Genomic DNA, 20,252 nt, shown 5'->3' on the forward strand with positions numbered 1-20,252 from the left:
TACCTAGAAAGCTCTGTTCCAACGGTGCAGAGTCCTAAGGTTACGTATTTAAACTGTACGTATAATCTTATATCTATTCGTTGTTTCTACCGACAATAGTTTGTAACATTCCTCTTTTTGGGTGGTGCCTTTCCTAATTCTTTTCGAAAAAAGGTAATTGCCACCGATTTTATTCTGTAACTGTACACTTTGAAAGGAATGTATGTCTTGCTTTCGAAATCAAAAAGAACTGAAGCATTCCAAACACAAAAGAGTAAACTTCAGAAAACAAACCAATTAAACAGTTTATTCTTACAATGTAACTACTTTGCAATGCACACAAGTCACAAGACCACCGCAGATTCGGAAGGCCCTCGTCCCAGCATTTACTTCAGCAGAGTGCAGACCCAGCTCCTAAGGGGTCGGTGGGGGGGAGGGGCTGTTAACTCCCCCACCACCACCTCCTTCTCCTCCCTGCAGATGTGTTCCTCTGAATCTAAAATCGGCCACTGGAGATGTAAAACGTTTTAAATATTATTGGAATCCTCCGTTTGCAGAACACGAATGCACGCTTGAACGAATGACATGAAGCCGTGGGCGGGATGAAGACACTCCCACTGCGTTTGGGTTGGTCGGTTATTATTTGCTTTTCTTGCGCTGCGTTTGTCCTTGCGTTGGAAGTTGCAATGATGTAGAGTGGTTTGGGCTCCAAGCTAGGGAGGTGCCCGGAGCGTGTAGTTTCCGGTGTTCTACACGGGGCCCTCCCCCGGGCACCACCTCAGCTCTATCCGTGGGCTGGACTTCCTCGGAGCCGCAGGACCGCGTTGCTGTGTCCCTTGGTCTGATCCGACAGCAAGCGCTGCTGCTTCTTCTCAACTCCCCGCCAAGACACCCTCGAACCCTCAGGTGAGCGCTCATACGTCACCACCCACCCCAAGACATAACTGCTATTTGCTCCTACTCCCCCCCACCCCTAAAAAAATCAAGTATTTGGCTCCTGTACTGTGAAATGCGGGACACCCCTTTGTCGTCCCTTTAGTATGCTGTGGAACGATTCCCCACGAGTGACCCTCCTCCTAAAATCCTCCTTGCCGGCCATTGACCGTGAGGCTCTTTGACGTCCTGCCCCGCCTTAGGCTGTTTTCCCGGGCAGTGTCCTTTCCGCATCTGGCTCTATGCGCCGCCACCTAACTTCTACGTCGTGTTCGCAGCTGGTTTTACTCAGCGTCTCAGAAGGCGCTGGAGGTCTGGGGAGCATCACGCAACAGCAATGACGTCAGAGAGCGTGCACTGCGCGTTAGCGCTACATCTGGTTAGCTCCGGATGCAGCTGCTGCGCCGCACTGCTGGTGTGCAGCCGCGGGGCACACGGTGCCCAGCGTGGTCTCCGAGTGTAGAATTCCTCGAAGAACTTTATAGCTCCATAACTTTTGGTAGGTTCTCATTTGCAGAACCAGGCACTTTAGTCGTTTTCTGCCCACTTCCCCACTTTAGTTTGTTCCAAAGAATGAATAAGTAGAAAGCCCAGAGTAGTAGCATGTTTATAGGACTGGCTGTCAAGTTTGCAGACGACGACGCCGTGAACCCTTAGGTACATAAATCCCTATGCCAAATGTGGTTACGGTCCGCTTCCCGGCACCACTCCGCCCACTCCTAAAAACAGGACCCTAGGCCATCCCTCTTCCCCTTTCGGGGGCTGTCACTGCCAGAGAGCTTTTCACTGGGCTTGTCTACCAGGGTGACTTCTTGCTTTTCACGATTTTTCGTCCAGAAATACATTATATGCTTTTAGTATCATGCAGGGGCAGTCATTAATAGCACAGCAGGTTCAGTGGCACAGTGGGCCTTAGGGGTTCACAGAAATCAAGTTATGGAAATATGGTTGTATGTTACTCATATTCCCCACTCGTCCCAATTATTACTTATGGGGTTATCCCACCTAGCTGAGACAGGAACCAACCGGATATGGTAACAATAAAATCTCACGCACACAGCTGGGTGCCATAAAAAGCTTACTTTCACAGCATCCTCATACCATAACAATCCGAAATGACAATCATTAACCCTTTCGCTGCGGCGGCTATTCCGCCGCAGTGCTAAGTGGGCGGGGCGGCCGCTCGTTGGCCGCATGCTGGTGACAGAACCGCTCCGTCACCAGCCGTGGTTGAGCTGTGCTGGTAACGGAGCGGTTCCGTCATGACCCGCCCCGCTCATTAAAACTGCAGCGCAGTCGCGAAATCAGCGCCGCGCAGGCGCGGCGGCCGGGCCATGACGGAACCGCTCCGTCATCAGCACAGCTCAACCGTAGCTGATGACGGAGCGGTTCCGTCATCAGCAGGGGAGGGGTTGATGTCAAGGGAGGGCGAGTGGGTTGTAATGACTCAGAGCAATGAAGATTACTGGTAATTAATCAGGCCATTACCGTAGCATCACATGTCCATGTCCCAGTCATTACTTTAGAGACATACCAAAGTAACAATAAGCATAATCAATGATAACAAGAATAGATATATATTATTTATTTTTGGAGTTTTATGTAGCGTGAATTTGACCCAATGGTATCGGAGCTCTTTACATGAGTACTAGTTAAGTTACAGACGGTTACATTCATTTTGTTAGGCATGGGGAGATTAAGTGATTTGCCCAGAATCACAGGATGTTAAGCGTCCCTGCCGAGACTTAAACCCGGTTCCCTGGCTTCGAGGTCAACCGCTCTAGCCTTGGGCCACATTCTCTCCTTGATATTAGTTATCAATGTGCATCCAGTGATTAATTGACCAATGTAGTAATAAAAATGTCCAGTTTAGAGGTTTAGATTAAGATAAGATTTTTTATTAAGTAGTTTAAATGAAGATCCCCACCAGGAGCAGCCTCCCTGCTGCTCAGCCCTTACTCCAACTGACACTCGCAGAACATTCCAATGCATCACCATGCACCAACATTCCACACAGTACACTCCTACTGGCTGAGCAGCAGGTATAGCACATCTCCCCTTTTTACATAACAAAGCAATAATGCGAATGACAGAATGAAATAACGCAAATTGATGAAGAACAAAAAGACATGCATGGAAACATATTAGAGTAAAGAATATATGATATCGCATAAACATAAAAACCCATGCATATACAAGCAATAAATAGAAAAACAACCACATTGCGAATACCAGATGACTCCTGCAAACTCAAAAAGAGAGAAAACAATATTGTAAATACCAGAGAACTACATTGCAATGTGCATTTATGGAGCTACCTTTTTGCTTTATGTTTTGAATTAGTGATGTTAGTGCGGGGGTGACTGTGAGGGTGTATGTCGCCTGTTATTTTATTTTTTCAGCCCTTTGTGTTCTCTGCTGTTTTGGTGTCTGTTTTTATTTGGCTGTATTTCATGCTAGTCTGGCCACTGGTGTGTTATGTGGCATCTGGGATGTGAGACGGTGTCAATTGTGGTGTTGTCTATTGTTGTATTGAAAGGGGAGAACTGTGATGGTGTCTCCTTTATAATTTAGTGCCTTTATATGTGTAAGTCTCTCATGTTTTTATCTTTTATTCAGTGATTTGACATGCATAGTCTCTTACGCATTGCATCTAATTTGTTTCTATGCATTCTTTATTCAGATCGCGATATGTCCATCTGTCATTCGCTTGATTGTCATTCTTTTATTGATTCTGTCTAATATGTTACTTTTCTCTTGTTGTGTAATTTCGCTTGATTGTCATTCGTTTATTGATTGCATCTAATATGTTGCTTTCCTCTTGTGTAATTGTGAGATATTCAATGGGCAGTCATGATATTTTTGTGTTTCCTGTAAAGAAGGGAGATGTGTTGTGCCTGCTGCTCAGCCAGTGTTGGTGTGGAATATTGGTGCATGGAATATTGGATGTCTGTGAGAGTCAGTTGGAAGTTGGGCTGAGCAGCTGGGAGGCTGCTCCTGCTGGGGCTCTTCATCATAGCTGCTCAATAAACCATCTTACCTAATCTACACCTGGACTACTGTTCACATCCACTCAAAACCTAACTCCCATGAAGGCTCTATTCATCTAAGACCTCGGTTTGTTGAAAAGTAAACCATGTTTCTCCAAACATTTGCAAATTGTCTTCAACCCTTCCAAAGTTATGTCCTTGCTGCATGACTGGGCCAGTAGTTCAAATATGAAACACTGACCAGTAATGCAGAAGTCGTTTAGTCACCAGGGTTGGTAAGACCTTTGTGAGCTCCCTTGGTGCTGTCCTCGGGTGGATTAGAATAACCTAAAATTGGTAGTGGTTCCCTTTGGTACTGAATGTGAGGTACTGCTAATGAGATTTCACAACCAGCACATGGCAGTATGATTCTCTTAGATCTGCAGTGACTACTTAGTCTCCCACTGGAATCGGAGGTATCATCTGGAATGTTTTTATTTTGAAGTGAATAGCTTTCACTGACTGATTCAATTGTTTCAGATCGATTACCACCCTGTAACCCCCCCCCTCGATATTGTGGGGGAATAGGAATGTTCTTGATTAAGCACCCTTCTCTACTCCCTGTGAAGGTACTGGAGCCACTGCCCTTCTTAACTGTAGCTCTTGGATTCTATGAACATATGCCCCCTTCCTTCCTGGGCATTTACGACATAGACTCAGTCAGACGGGGCTGGAGGCCATGGGGCAGGCAGCGACTACTGACCACAACAGTGGGGGTTGAGGCCTTTTACCTTTTCTGTCCCGGGCCGGACTTACTATAGCTCTGCAAACTGGATCAAGTTCAACCTATTCCACACCCAAATCTTAGTGCTATAGGCGCGCAGTCACAGACTTCAAGGAAGTTATCATGGGGGATACTCAGACTCCAAAATCAATCCCACCACCCCAGAAGTGCAGTAAAATCCATATCCGACCCAATACTTCTCTTTATAGGAAAAGACATGGACTTTTAATATACAAAAAACATAAGTCACTTAGCATTCAGTTAGGCACGAAACCAATTCCAAGGTGTGGGACTTGATACTCTTAGTTGCCTCTGCTGATTAGACAGTCACCTGGCTCTAGTGGTCCCCGTCCCTCTGGGACTGGGTCCCCACCTCGTAGCAGAATCCGGGTCAATTGGGCAAACTGGTGGGTGCAGCTTGTGCTTCTCCTCCCCCCCACCTTGTATGTAGGTTAGCGCACAGTGCCACGACCTGGGCTCAGTCAGACTCTCACAAGTCCATTGAGTCAGTGCGCGCAATGTTCGGCCTTCCATGGCATAAGGATCTTCATCAGCAGTGACAGGAGCCTGCAGCATTACTCAGCAGTGCAGAAGAGATATGAGGCTGCGTTCACTCTTCTAGCGGCAAAGGGATCTCTCTGGTGGCATGTAGGAGGGTCCTGGCAGAACACAGCAGTTCGGTTTAGTAACGTGGCCGCCAGCCACCAGAGGGCCGCTTGCATCGCTACAATGGGAGCAGAGGCTTCAGATGGTGGGCCTCTTTTAGATGTCGACTGCAGATCTCTGCTCTCGTCCTCTGGTGAGTACTTGATTCTTCTTGGGTTGCGCTGGCCACTCCCCCACAGATGAGTTCTTCAGTGCAGCAGGAGCCAGGTGTTATCTTTGGAACAGAGTCCCTTGAGGTGACAAAACAGAATATGGGAAGACAAGAGGAAGTCCCAACTCGTCAAGAAAAGAGCCTTATCGTGTTTTATCCTATTGTATCTCTACGTGCCAAGAGTCTGTTATCGTTATATTTATCCAATGTCAAAAACACAATATCATACATGAATCAAACTTTAAACAAATCATAAAACAGTGTGTGAATTGCTAAAAACATCCATTTTATTACAGATCAATATAAACAATGTTACAAAACATGATAATGGTGCCAAGGAGAAACCAATACAATTGCAATATCAACTTAAAATCATTAAAATGTACAGTTAAAAAATTAAATAAGAGGTTCACAGTTGTTCAGGAAGTCGACGCGTTTCGGTGTGTACAGATACCACCTTCTTCAGGACAAACAGTTTCTGTGAAATGGGTTATTACTTTGCTTCTTGTGTAGAATTAAGAAGGACGGAAAGACCGGTATTACTCCGGTTTGTAGGCAGCTGGTGTGATAAATTCCAGTGCAGGTTCCCTGTTCTTATATCCAGGGTACCCTTATTCGTGGAGAGGTTGCGGGAGGGGTGCCACTGTATTAGTCAATCTTAGACACCCGTGGCGTGGGAATATATGTCCCAACTTCGCAGTTCTACTTGATGCCTTTAATTCAGCAAGCAGTCTCCGACCATTATATCATAAAGTCTTTTCTTCAACATTCGTGACTGGACGATAACGAAAGAAGAGATACGGAGGAGCTGCGAGGGGAGCAGGGAGGCCGGTTTTTATGAATAAGGTCAAAAACTGAAGAAAAGACTTTATGATATAATGGTCGGAGACTGCTTGCTGAATTAAAGGCATCAAGTAGCACTGCGAAATTGGGACATATATTCCCACGCCACGGGTGTCTAAGATTGACTAATACGGTGGCACCCCTCCAGCAACCTCTCCACGAATAAGGGTACCCTGGATATAAGAACAGGGAACCTGCACTGGAATTTATCACACCAGCTGCCTACAAACCGGAGTAATACCGGTCTTTCCGTCCTTCTTAATTCTACACAAGAAGCAAAGTAATAACCCATTTCACAGAAACTGTTTGTCCTGAAGAAGGTGGTATCTGTACACACCGAAACGCGTCGACTTCCTGAATAACTGTGAACCTCTTATTTAATTTTTTAACTGTACATTTTAATGATTTTAAGTTGATATTGCAATTGTATTTGTTTCTCCTTGGCACCATTATCATGTTTTGTAACATTGTTTTTATTGATCTGTAATAAAATGGATGTTTTTAGCAATTCACACACTGTTTTATGATTTGTTTAAAGTTTGATTCATGTATGATATTGGGTTTTTGACATTGGATAAATATAACAATAACAGACTCTTGGCACGTAGAGATACAATAGGATAAAACACGATAAGGCTCTTTTCTTGATGAGTTGGGACTTCCTCTTGTCTTCCCACTTTTGATCTCCTTGTCCCAGATTAAACCAAAAGGAGGCCTCCCTTCCCTTTTTCTCATACGACAAAACAGAATATTCACAAGACTGCTACTGCTTACTTCTATGGTCGCGTAATCTTCAGGACTGGCCTCAACACAATAACATACTTGGCACTTTTGTGGTCACACAATGCACTTATGGGCACATGGGCCACCAGCAGGATCCTATCCCAGCTTCAGTCGGGCACATCACCCTGGTAGCTCAAAAACAGATATACCACAATAATTCTACTGCCCAACTTGTCAGTACTGCAATTCCTTCAGCACTCTTGCTTCATTAGTCTCTGTCGGAGAGATCCTACGTTAAGGACCGTTACAGCGGCCCCTTCCTTTGTCTACTCCTCCTGAAGAGGTGGTGCCTGCTTCCCTTGCTCAAAGGCAGGATACATTGGCACCCCTGACAGTATTTCCTCCTTCAGATTGGCCTCCAGGCGATGTCCAATCCTCTAAGGGGAGTTGACTGACCGTGCAACTTCATCCTTTGGCTGCAATGTTATACCGAGTGCCAAACGGAGGGCCCATCCTTGGTAGAAGAAACCACCATAACGAGCAACAATGGGTCTGGACCTTCCATCAACAGACACTCCATGTCTGAGGAAAAAAGGTGGAAAGACTGGGCCCAGCTGCCCTTAAAAATGGGCCGTGTATGCAACAACCCTCAATATCTCTGAATACCATGCTCAAATGTTTTAACCAAAAACATGCTTAACTTCCTTTGGCCTTAAATGGATTCTTCAATGCCATCACCATTTCCCAGTCTCTGAAAAGAAAGTGCAAGCATGCGCTGATGCCTCCATCATCGCCGTGAATATGCAATACACGGAGTTCCCAACATTCCCTTCCCTTATTCTGAAATAATGTGAACAAACAAGAAATGCCCCAACCTCAGGCTCCTAATCACAAAGGTAAGATCCCTGCAAATGAAAGATCCTCTCTATCCCCTCAGGAGAGGCGATGCTACGATATTAAAAAAGTAAAGAATAGGAAGAAGAAAGGTTCGAGTCCTGAATGAACCCGATTGAAGCTCGCAAAAAGAAAATCGAGGCATCAAACTTCACCCTAGCCCAGCAGGAAGGAGACCAAGAGCTAAAAAACATGAACACCAGGTTCAAGATCCTACAGCTCCTCCTTAAGTTTTCACCTCTGTATAAGACATGAAAAAATAGGAGGATGCTGGTAATGTAAGCTTCCTTATTGCACCCTGCTGGGTGGGCAGGCTTTCATTTTCAGCATATCCTGAGGTGGAACCTCTCATATGTAATGACTGCCATGATGGACATGTAGGTAATGAAAGCAGTTGCACGTTTGACGTGGACCAATTTGAGATCTCGCCACTTGGTGGCACACAAGCAGTCTGCCTACCCGGACTTACGTATCCTTGTAGGATTTCCATCATTCCCAGAAAAAAAGATGGGCCTTTTGCTTACACTCTTTTCTTCTGACAGGGGGAAGAACTGATACCGGAATAAACATTTGTGTGCAATTCTCAGTATTCTTTTTCATAACATGTCAGTTATTCATCTGTTTGTTGTAATATCCATTAACAAATAATTTAGACAACGCTTGAATAATTTAAAAAAGATTTCTTCATGTATTTGTTGTTTTTAGGTTTATTTTTCAAAGTGGAAACCTATTGGCTTTGACTGTTTTTCCCTTTTTAACTGTCATGGCTGTTGTGTATAGACGACTGGACATAGGTTAAAGTGCACACGTTTATTGTCTGGAGCCAGCAGTAGTAACGTCTTCACAACACCGTGTCGTGCAGTAAACTCATTCCACCCCCAGTGACTACTTTCTAGTGCTGGAACATAGCCTAATACATCGCCTAGCAACCCCAGAACAAAGAAGAAACACAACAATGACACGAAAATACAGGCCAACCTTGTAAAGTGCTACTCAAGTTGCAACCTTGTATTCATGTGGATTTCAAAGTTACAGAACATGAAAGCTGTGTGAGCTCGTGGTTGTTTAGTTTCTAAACTGGAGAGGGTGCTTGGTAAACTTCCGCATATGGTCAGTGGCCCTTATAACTTAAGTGTCACCTGTTGGGCATTTCGAGATGTTCCTCTTTCAACTTTTCTGTGGGTGTCAGTATGACTCTGGGGATCTTTTGCTTACCATTTACTGGCAGTGATTTGAACAAGATGCAGCACTGGGCTATTCTCTCTCTTGCAGGTATACCTACCTCTCAAATATTTGAGTCTTCAAGGACGGCATGATTGAATAATTAGCATGGGAGGTTTGTTAATATTGGAGATTAAACTTTTTATAGAAGATCAGGAGGATTTAGAAGCGGGTGATCTCATTGGTTTCTGCGGAAGGCATTTAGTTTTTTGGATGGCGAGAGCCATGAGTTTATCATTGAGCATATGCATTTTATGTTTTATAAACCATTCACTTTAACTGTTAAAATTGAATCTTATATTTCTTTCTGGGAAGGGTGCTAACGTTGAGGGAGGGAATAAGTCTTTTCCAGGACCAAAGGGGTTAAAATGACAAATATAAGATTAAATAGTGGAGTAGAGGGGGAACCAGCAGCAGTTCTCGGGGAAACGGCAAACCCCTGGTGAATTGTTTCATTGGTGTTCAGTTGCAGTGTGCAGACACCAAGATACAAAGGTTAATATAAGAATGGTTCTGTCGGGTAAGAAACAAGACTGATTCAAATTACTGTTATTGTGATAGAAAAGAAGAAGAACCCCCTATTAGACAACACAATTTAAGGAACTCGCAATTAATGAATAAAGTCCCAGTGTCTTATGCGTTGTATTTTTGTATTTATCAGAATTGAATTCATTCAATAAATATTTCAAACAATTGATACAATGACTGTCAGAGTGAATATAAAGTGCAAAAATAGTGACAATAGTGAATCGTGGTCACATAGTGAAGTAATATATACATTTAAGAGTCAAAATCTGTACAATAAATCTAAACATATATACACAATTCCTTTTTCTTTGTTAGAGGCCTTAAATTGTGTTGTCTAATAGGGGGTTCTTCTTTTCTGTCACAATAACAGTAATTTGAATCAGTCTTGTTTCTTACCCGACAGAACCATTCTTATTTTAATCATTAATTACCCAGGTTCTGAGGGACACAGGGTTACCCCTTTTTTCTTGAATTGACACCAAGATACAAGGCATGGTCATCAATTGATGGTCGCAACTGCAACCCCAAGGCAACTAATTGTAACCCCTGACACCTTGATTGCGACCCTTCCTAGCGTGTTAAAATGTTTGTGATCTTGTGCTACATAATTTATTAGCATTTCCTCCAAGGCTTTCAAGATTAAATCATCAGTGACTCGAATGTGTACTCCCACCAAGGGAGTCATGACGATTGTCACTAGAGGTGCACGGGGAAAAGGCGCTAAAGGGCTGTTGGGTGGAGGGGAGGGGACCAAATGGGAAGTGAAACTCGACTTTCCTGCAGAAATCAGTTCCTTTTTTTCACATCTGCATCTTCCCATGAGAAGACATGCGGGGCAGAGCCGGCTCGGACTTCTCTTCCTGTGCAAGGGTGGAATGGAGGGCAGTGAAATGTGCCAGCCAGCTTTGGGGCTCTGGCAATGGGCCAGTCAAAGAGAGAAAGGGAAAGGGCGAGAGGCGGAGTACCCTACCCATAGAGATTTGACAGAATCCTTGATACAGTAAGTCACAGTTAGTTTATTCAGAGTCAAGCAGATATTGAGGGTCAGCCTGTAAAATTTAAATCAGTTTCTTGGTTGCGTCTAATACAAACCAATCTAATAATATATATATTTTTTTAAGGAAATATCTTTTACACAAATTACATTGCTATAATTTTCTTTGGCAACTGACTATACTGACCCACTGTGGATTGAATGTAACTAGGGTATGATTGAAGTTTGGATGTTGTATTAAAATTAGTATGCTAAAAGGAAATCCCAAAGGGAGTTATTTTTAGGCTTTAACTAATGGCGACTGAGGCAGACATATTAATGGCGACTGGAGGTAATGGCACTGATAGCAACACTGGTCGTTGTTGTGACTGGGAACACTGGCATTAATGCTGACTGTAAATATTGATTCTGATGAGCACTATAGACTGTGGTACTGATAAAGGCTGGTGGCATTGGTACTGATAAGTGTGGGTACTCATATAATATCACCCTTACTGATCATGAATAGGGACTCTGGTACTCTAGGTTGCTGGATGTGTTGGCAGTGATGGTGACTTGGGCACTTGCACTGGGGGCATTGGGTTCACTGGTAGTGATGTTGACAGTGGCATTGGCAGTCTTGGTGGCGTGCAGCACTGGTGATGGTGACTGAGGCATTGGCACTGACAGTGAATTGGGCTGTGGTGCTGATGGTCTCTTGGGGCACAGATACTGATGGGGATGGGACCGGGGGCAGTAGTACAGACGATGAATGGGCACTTGTAACAATGATGGCTTGGGGTCATTGCTACTCACGGTGATTGGGGATTCTAGCTGGTACTGATGGTGAGTGGGTGTACTGGTACTGGCTGCAACTAGTAGCAGTGGTACTGATGTTTAGTGGGGATTTATTTACGGATAGTGGCACGGGTAATGTCTGTCACGGGGACCACTTTTAGTGATTGTGACAAACGAATGGCAGTGACTGGAGCACTGATGACTTTTGAAGTCTATGTTGGTATTGGCCTTCTAACATGTAAATCAAGTCTGCGCTGGGCCATGCCCCTTGTCAGGGCTGGTGCTTGACTTTGTTTTTGCACTTCTGCCAACTAGTGCTTTCGGAGTACATAGGCCTTCTTTCAGCTCTCTTGAGAAGTTACTGCTCTGAGTAATATGTTGATTTTACCACCTTAACTCAGCACATACAGCAACTTTGAACATCAGAAATTGTTAGGTTCTTAACAGCTCACCAACCTTATCTGTAAACCTGGAACTGCCACAGGAATACCGTTCCACTCCACAGCACAGATGTGAAATCTTGCTTACCAGCGTAGGACTGAGTCCTGCTATGAGATTAACTTGATAACAATATCATCTACCTGTTTCTGCTATATAAAATATACTGGAGAGGACACCACATCTCCCTTTCTTATAAAAAGTGTGAAAAAAGTCTGGAACAGGGGTGGGAGCACACCGCTTCACCTCCCAGCAAGGTTCCCCCCTGGCATTGTGGTAAATTCAGTTTCAGTTACTTGCTTACTTCAAGAGTGTTCCAGTGTTTCGCCACAGTTGGCGCATATATTGCTGATCTCTAGACACGTGTTTCTGGTTCTTTAACCGTCATCAGTAGAGATTAAAGTCTTTCAGAAGTTGCGTTTGCTGAGTTGGTGCCAACATCTTTGTCAGGTCAGGTACCTCTCACAGGCATGCGGGTGCTTCATCTACGAGCTCGTCAGCTCAATGACTCATGGGAGTACTATTAAACAGGAACGTGTCTAGAGATAAGCACTATCTGCGCCTACTGTGGCGAAACAGTCTTCAAGCAAGTAACTGAAACTGCATTTACCACTATGCCAGGGGCGAACCTTGTTGGGATGTGAAGCGGTGTGCTCCCACCCGTGTTCCGGTTTAAAAGTACTCCAGCGAGTCATTGAGCTGACGAGCTTGTGGATGAAGCACCAGCTTGCCTGTGAGGTACAAGACCTGAGAAAGATGTTGGCAGCCTACTCAGCAAACCCCAAATTTCAAAGACTGTGATCTCTACTGATGACGGTTAAAGAACCAGGAACACGTGTCTAGAGATAAGCACTGTTTGCGCCAACTGTGGTGAAACACTCGAACACTCTTGAAGCAAGCAAGTAACCGAAACTGTATTTACCACAATGCCAGGGGTGAACCTTGCTGGGAGGTGAAGCGGTGTGCTCCCACCCCTGTGCCTGTGAAAAAAGTCTATTACACTTATGTCAAGCCTCTCCGAGAGCCTCTTCATGGCTATTTGCAGTTCTTCACAAAAGGACAAGAATTTGTGCTATTTGGATTGCCACACGTTTTCCTGCTTGCATGTATTGAATGTTTAGTGCTATATTGACTTTCTTGCGACCGTTTCATCTCAACAGGGACGTGGTTAAAACGCTTGCGTTACCTCTGGAAACAAGCACTTGCATTGCAATAGGTCTCACATTTGCGAGAGTTTTAGCTATTGGCATTGTTAATGATCATACCTTTTAGTTATTTGTTTACAAATCCTGCAAGCAGTGCGTAAACGTCACTTACCGGTTTGTAAACGCATAAAAACCTACTGCATTGCAAATGCTTGTTTTATTTGGAAGGATGGAATTCCTAGTCTCTTGTGACCAGCTGCAGTGTATGCTCCACCTGCTGTGCTGTTAAAATTCCAGCTTACCATTGGTCTGTACGACTTTGGATCAACCAACCCTGCATTCTTTGTCCAAACATGCCTATTTCATGCCTTCGATCCCAAGGACTCCAGGATTTTGGATGGATTTCTGTGGATTGCGATAAATGGGTGCCCCGTTATAGTATAACGTATTTTGTTGGTGCATAATCGAAATATAAACGTAGCAAATATCAAGCGCTTAGTGACAGTTCTATGTAACAACAAATGTTACCATTACCAGACTTTAAAACTGTCTACTGACCTACTTGGGACTAACGAAACAATCTGTGGAGGGGAAAGACCAATACATAAAAAGCTGGCGCAAAATCAAAGACTCCGAACAAGGATCGTTAAATGCCAACTTATGGACTGAGCTTCACACCAAAGAAATCTCACCTGCAAGGACCTATTTAATAAACTCATTGGAGAGCCTAGGACTAAAGACGCTTTGGTAAAGAAGAACGGATTTTGGGACCTTTAAGAAAGCAGTGACAAAGGTCATCAAACTGGTCTCCTCACTTGAGGACAGAGCCACCCTGACCAGAAGAGCGCATGGATGGGTTGTGTTTGAAGGGTATGGAGCCATAAAAACACAAGAATATCTATCAAGGGGCCTCACACAAAAAACAAAAAACAAGTTCCTAAACATGCGCTTAGGCAACATACCCATAGCACGACACCTGGCACCTTGGAAAAGGCCTCATCCATCAAACGTATGTCGCCTTTTTCAATCTGCGAAGGAGGATCTTATACATATTATTTGTATCTGTAAAGCTTTTGTGGATATAAGGCGTTCCATGCTCCGGCCCCTATGGAACCAGAAGGGAGTACTATCATGCAGGCAAGCAGTGATGCTTTGCTTTAACCCCGAAGAGACTCAGTTAAACTGTAGAACAGTTAAATATTTTGAAATAGTGGCCAAAAAATTAAATGAAATAACACAAGGATGCGAAAAACCAACCGCTCCAGGAGAAAAGTAGCCTTCCTAAATGGCCCTTACAAACAACATTTTAAGACTGCTGAGCGAAAACTTACCACATCAGGAGAACAGAGATCCCTGCAACAGCCTTATAACTATAAGCACTACAAGTAATAATAGCAGGGACCAACAGGAAGACCGACTAATTTATTATAGACTCCTTGAGATTTTACTAATGTGCAATATCTTCTTGTTCAGAAAAATTTTTAAATAGTCAAAATACTTTTTTTTTTAATCTTTGTGCAATATTGTGAGTTTTTATTAACTGTGCAATAAACAAATTCAAATTCAAATACTTGGCAGGCTTCATATATGTCTGCAACTTGTGCACTTACCACTAAGCTATGTTATCACCTAAACTGCTAAGAGCTAGTATTTCATAAATATATTCTGCTCAATGGCAATAATGTTTCGTCAACTTAATTAGGAATGTCTTCATATAATGCAGGGTATTTAGTATGCACATTCTGGGGCGGGAAGTGGTGCTGGGGGAAGGGAGGTGGGAATTTGAAGTGGAAGCAGTGCTGCGGTATGGAGAGGAGGAAGGAAATAAACATGCAGAAAAACAGTGCTTCTATTTAATTATTAAGTCACTTACTTTAGCATGTAGCTGCCTCCCTTTGCTTTTGACATGCTGTGGGTGTCTTTGTCCTGCGTTTGAATGCCGCTGGGCAGCAGGGAGAGTTAGTTCTGGCTTCTTCTCTTATGAAATGCCAAGGACCCGAAATGAGTTCTTAGGCAGCTAAGTCAGCCTGGGGCTTGTGTGGAGTGATAAGCTGCAGTGGTAGCATGGCCTATTATCCTGGGCAGGTGGGCCCTTTCCTTGCTGCAGGCAAGAGAGCACAGATGTGTTGAAAATGAAACCAAGTGTACGAGGTGGGGCAGAATGAAAGTTTTTTTTATGTGTGCCTACTGATCCCCTGCTTTTTTTACTATCTCTTTCCTGCCTTGTGCCTTTACTTCCAGTTTTTTTTTCGCTTTCAGAATTTTCATTTTTACACTTGATATTTTTGTGTAGTTGTTAAAGCACGGCAGCGTGGGAAAATAAAATAATGATTTATACGTTAATTTAAGCGAGATTCGTAAATGCATAAAGTATTGAAATTTTAAAAAACAAGCAAACAGCAGTGGTGGGGTCCTGAGAGCTGTGTGGGAGCAAGGAGAGCTGCATTACGCCCCACTTACCTCCTCTCATATGAAGGAGCTGAAGCAGTCTCCGCTTCTTGTTCCGCGATCTGAAAAAAAATGTTGAGCTGTGTAGAAAGAAAGGCGCGTGCAACCTTTGTGAAACTGAAAGCATGCTGAAAATAAACACAAAAAGCCGCAGCCATTGCTCCAGCAGCGGCACCACTGCTGAAGCGAGAGTGCGGAGCTGGTTGGAGGAAAAAACATGATTAATTAAAATCCAAGGGAGCATGCTGTGAGGAAAAGAAGCCATGACCGCCATTGTTTGTATTGTGCCTCTGTTGGGAGTGGCATGCAGTGCTTTACACATGTGTGCGTCTGCTGTGAGGGGGGAAATAAGCAGTGTCTGCCATTGTATGTCTTGCGCCAATGTTGGGAGTGGTGTGCGGTGCTTTACAAAAGCAGGCGCCTATTGTGAGAGAAAAAAGCGTTGTCCACCATTTTTTGCATTGCGCCGTGCTTTTCTGAATGAAACATAAAGCATGGTGCCTAGGCGATGAGAAGCAGACGGCAAAGAGTTGAAAAGCCATCTCCCAAACGATAAGCAGCAGAGAGTTGAAAAGTTGGCCCCTGCAGGAAAGCACCTAGTGTGTGCGATAGGAGAAAGTACTGAAAAAAATTGCGCTCACAGACTGTAAATAAAACACACTGAGTAACAACACACGTAAAAGGGCCAGCTCGTATTGGAGGTTACAAAAAGAGGTTCTAAGGAGGGCGTACTAAGCCTATTCACAAATCAAAAGCAACTATTTAGGAAGGACAGTAATAGGAGCCAATTGAAAAGATGAGCTGAAAATGGGCGGAACTTCAAGTCCATACCTGAATACAGCATGTCACGAAGAGACCGCACCACGCAAGCGAGACCTAAAAACGGTGGCAATTACATTGAAAATAAGCTAGCGTGTTAATTACCCAGGGACATCATGCCACGGTAACACCGGTTACATAATGGCATAAGTGCAGAACTAAGTACATATAAAGATAATGTATTAATATCCCCGTATCAAAACAAAATGACTCTGTATTTTAATTGGTGCTCAAGTAAAAGCACTTAGTCATGTTCCAGCTATAAAAAAACTGCAAAAATAGACACGGGGTGGATGAAAGCAGTGGAGCAGGGTTTGGTGTGTGCAGGAGGGAAAGAGTCGCAGATGACGGTGGAGACGCTCACAGGGGAGGCAGCAAAACAGCGGGGAACAGAAGAAGCACAGGGGAGAGTTTAACAAAGGGCTTATGCAACTACATTAAACCACAGAATAAATTGGCCCTTCTCTTTTTTTCATGGCACTAACTCCAGTGTGTGTTTGTTTGTGCGATGGGAAGTCATTGCATGTGAATGCTGACAAGTGTTTATGTTCTGGCTGGCTGCACCACAGCCTTAGGGAGGCACAGACTAGGGCATGGAAAGTAGCAATGTTTAGAGAGAGAAAGAGGGGAAAGCAGAAATAAGCATTTGCAATGCAATAGGTCTGACGTTTTTGAAAGTTACAGCTAATGATATTGTAAATGTTAATGTTTTTTACTTATGTTTATTGTTTCTACTAGAGTGGATGCATGTTGTTTGTAGTGGAATTATGTGGTTTGATTTGGATTTGTTTGTTGTGGAATTGTGTGGTCTGTAGTGTATTTATATTTTTGGATTATGTGGTATGGTGAATAGGTAGGGGTGTGAGCTGCATACAATAGATAGAAATTAAGAGAGTGATAGGTAGTTTGTGTATGAAGTGGTGAATGAACTCTAGATAGAGTGGTAGAAAGAATGTGTAAGAAAGACTGAAGGGGAGAGCAGGTTATGGAAACATAAAGAAGCTGTGCTTTTGTACACAAAAGGCACCAAAAGAAGAGGTGGAAAGTGTTTGTTTGCGGTTTGGAGTTTTTAATAAGTTATGGTAAAGAAAATGTGCTGAAAGTGAACCAATATGAGAAATGCTGGATCAGTGTGTGCATGAGCAATGGAAATATGTGGATAGTAATTGTGTGGTATTACTGTAGTGGACTTAGGTGTAGTGGTGTTGTGGAGTGGCATGTATTGAGTAGAATTATGTGGCGTGGTGATGAAATATGTGGCATGATTTGGAATTATGTGGTGTGCTGTGGAATTGTGTTGTGAAGTTTGTGTGTTGTGGAATGGAATTGTGTGGAGTTGAATTGTGTTGTGTGGCATTGACTGAAATTATGCTGAGCGGAATTAGGTGGTATGGTTTGGAGTTTATTATGTGGAGTGCTGGTATGTGGCATGAGTAGATTTATGTGCAATGTAATTATTTGGTATGGAGTTTAATTGTGTTGTGTGGCATTGAATTGTGTGGAATTATGTTGTGTAAATATTTGTGACTGGGGGTGAGTGTCTGAAAAGTTTCAGCGCTCCGTCCATCATCCCCTTCTGTTTGCTTTGTTCGACGTAAGTTGGCAGGGTATGCCCAGACATGGGTCCTTTGCTCACTTTGCCACCGGATTCAAGCTAGCCTGGCTGATGAGGGGTGTTACCCCGTAACCAGTCCCAGGATGCATGCTTGTTTCCGGTCCAGGGAAGACCTGGCTTGGCAGTTCGGGCTGGACTGTTCCCATGAGGCACAGGGTCAAGACTGATTTGCATATAGCTGGGGTGGCAAAGTGAGCTAAAGAACGATGATGGATTCAACCCTGATCTGTGACTGGGGGTGAGTGTCTGAAAAGTTCCAGCGCTCCATCCATCATCTACTTGTGTTTGAGTGTAAATATGGGACACGTTGTGGAGCTAAATTTGGTTGAGTGTAATTGTGTTTTGGAACTTATTGGGTATATGTAGAGTGTAGTTATGTGGCTTGAAGTGTAATTATATAGTTTGGAATGTAATTATTTGTAGTGTAATTATTTGGAGTTTGATTGTGTTGCATGAAGTGTAATGGGATTATGTTGCATGGAGTGGTATTATGTGAAGTGGAAGTATGTGGCATGGAGTGGAAACTTGTGTAGATTAATTTGATGGATTGGCATTGTGGTATGCAGTGGAGTACTGTGGAGTTGAATTCTGTGGTGTGAAATTATGAGATAGTGGAATTATGCAGTGTGCATTTGTGTGAACAGGTTTTCACTAATGTTTAGTAAGGCCAAAATAGCCTGTAAGGTGTGTTCCAGAGTTGTATGCAATGTGATATACACCTACTTCTTAAAAACAGCCTTTTTAAAACTGCTAGGGTGTCTGTCAGGTTTGCACAAAGCTTTTTGTGGCTCCTGCATATTCAAAAGCTATGTAGGAGCGAGAAGCGAGTTTCACAACAGCAAATAACTCTATACGTGCAAAACCAACCCGCTGTGTAGGAACGAGAAGAGTGTCACAACAGCAAATAACACTATACGTGCATAAACCAAACAATGTACTACACTGTACGCTCAGAACCTACTACATTAGCTGATGGGATGGTAAGCATCATTGTTGCTTCTATTTATGACCTAGCAACCATTTCCAAAATACAAATTGACATGAAACTCTGTAAACCAAGAAGAAAGACAACCCACCTTACACAGGACTGCCATCTTTCAATGGTGCTAATGCCCCAAAACAAAAAATTGTCGACTAGACTTACAATTCACTAAACAAAACGTTTTTAATTAATTATTCTGAAATGTGAAAAACTCTTCAAGTTGACAACAAAGGCTGATGTTATCCATTTTGTTATAAAACTCTTAATTCGCTTTTTAGTTACAACACCTCCTCAAAGACACCATATGTACTAGACAAATTCCCTATAACATTTTTCAGGTATACACTCCTCTTTTGGAGAAAAAAAGATTTTATCAGAAGTTATGAAACTGTGTATGGTTCATTTAGCCTGCAAAATGTATTATCGCCGCATCCTAATGGCAAGATTAAAATAAAGTTCACCTCCACAACAGATGCATTTGATGACTCGTAAATGATATTGCGAGTCCAGGAACGAACTCGAGACGACTTCATAATTCCTGTGAAAAGAGTATTTTTGGAGAACACAGTCAGCAGCGCCAAGCCTAGGCTTCACCGCCACAGAACAACAAGCCGTGAAACGCCATAATACATTGATTGTATTGTTTAGCTGCTGGGACGAAATTAACCATGTATAAGATATCATATGCAGGTCCTTGCAGGCAACTTTAGCAACTTTTATTTGCAAAAAGGAGTTATTATAGAAACATCGACAGAACAATGGGCTATAGTGCCAAAAAAAAACAACATGTAAGGTCGGTCGGTGCTTGCTTCATTTCTTGCCCAAACCCAGTGATCTGCTTATCCTGAAACAAATGAAGCCGGGCAAGGACAAATTAAGAGACAAAACTATTTGCAGAGTACTAACAAGCATTGGCAATGCAATAGGTCTCGCATTTACGTGAGTTCGAGCTACTGACATTGCAAATAACAATGCCTTTTATTTTTGTTTTTGTTTTTAAAACATAAATAAAAGGCATTTTCCTTTACAATGTCAATAGCTTAAACTTGTGTAAATGCGAGACCTATTGCAGTGCAAATGCTTGTTTAGAATCTTGAGGGCCACAGACAGACCAGTTCAAGTGTCTCAGTCTAGCGCAGAGGAGCACAAAGAGCACCTCCCTACTCCAGGGTAGAGTTTGATGGCCTGAACCACACACAACTAGAATTAGGACACAGAACTTGGCTGAAATTGCTTGTCATGGTAGAGGGAGAAGAGCGCCATGACGCGGTGGAACAACTATCAGCATGGTTTGCAAATGTCTGAGGCAACCCACAAATTATAGGCTACACAAATGCCATACA

At 43.3% G+C, this 20,252-nt stretch overlaps 1 protein-coding gene across 2 annotated transcripts in view; it reads left to right on the top strand.

Moving 5' to 3' along the window:
* The first annotated feature begins 589 nt into the window (after positions 1 to 589).
* Positions 590 to 20,252, top strand: part of LITAF (lipopolysaccharide induced TNF factor) — a 145,043-nt gene continuing 125,380 nt past the window's right edge. Inside the window, exon 1 of one of the 2 annotated variants that reach the window (XM_086941408.1) lies at positions 590 to 885. The gene's annotated coding sequence lies outside the window, so the exon portion shown is untranslated. The remainder of the gene's footprint in view (positions 886 to 20,252) is intronic. The other variant, XM_086941407.1, reaches the window with a different exon arrangement.

This window comes from Lissotriton vulgaris, chromosome 10 (assembly GCF_964263255.1).
Source record: "Lissotriton vulgaris chromosome 10, aLisVul1.2, whole genome shotgun sequence".
NCBI classification, from domain to species: domain Eukaryota; kingdom Metazoa; phylum Chordata; class Amphibia; order Caudata; family Salamandridae; genus Lissotriton; species Lissotriton vulgaris.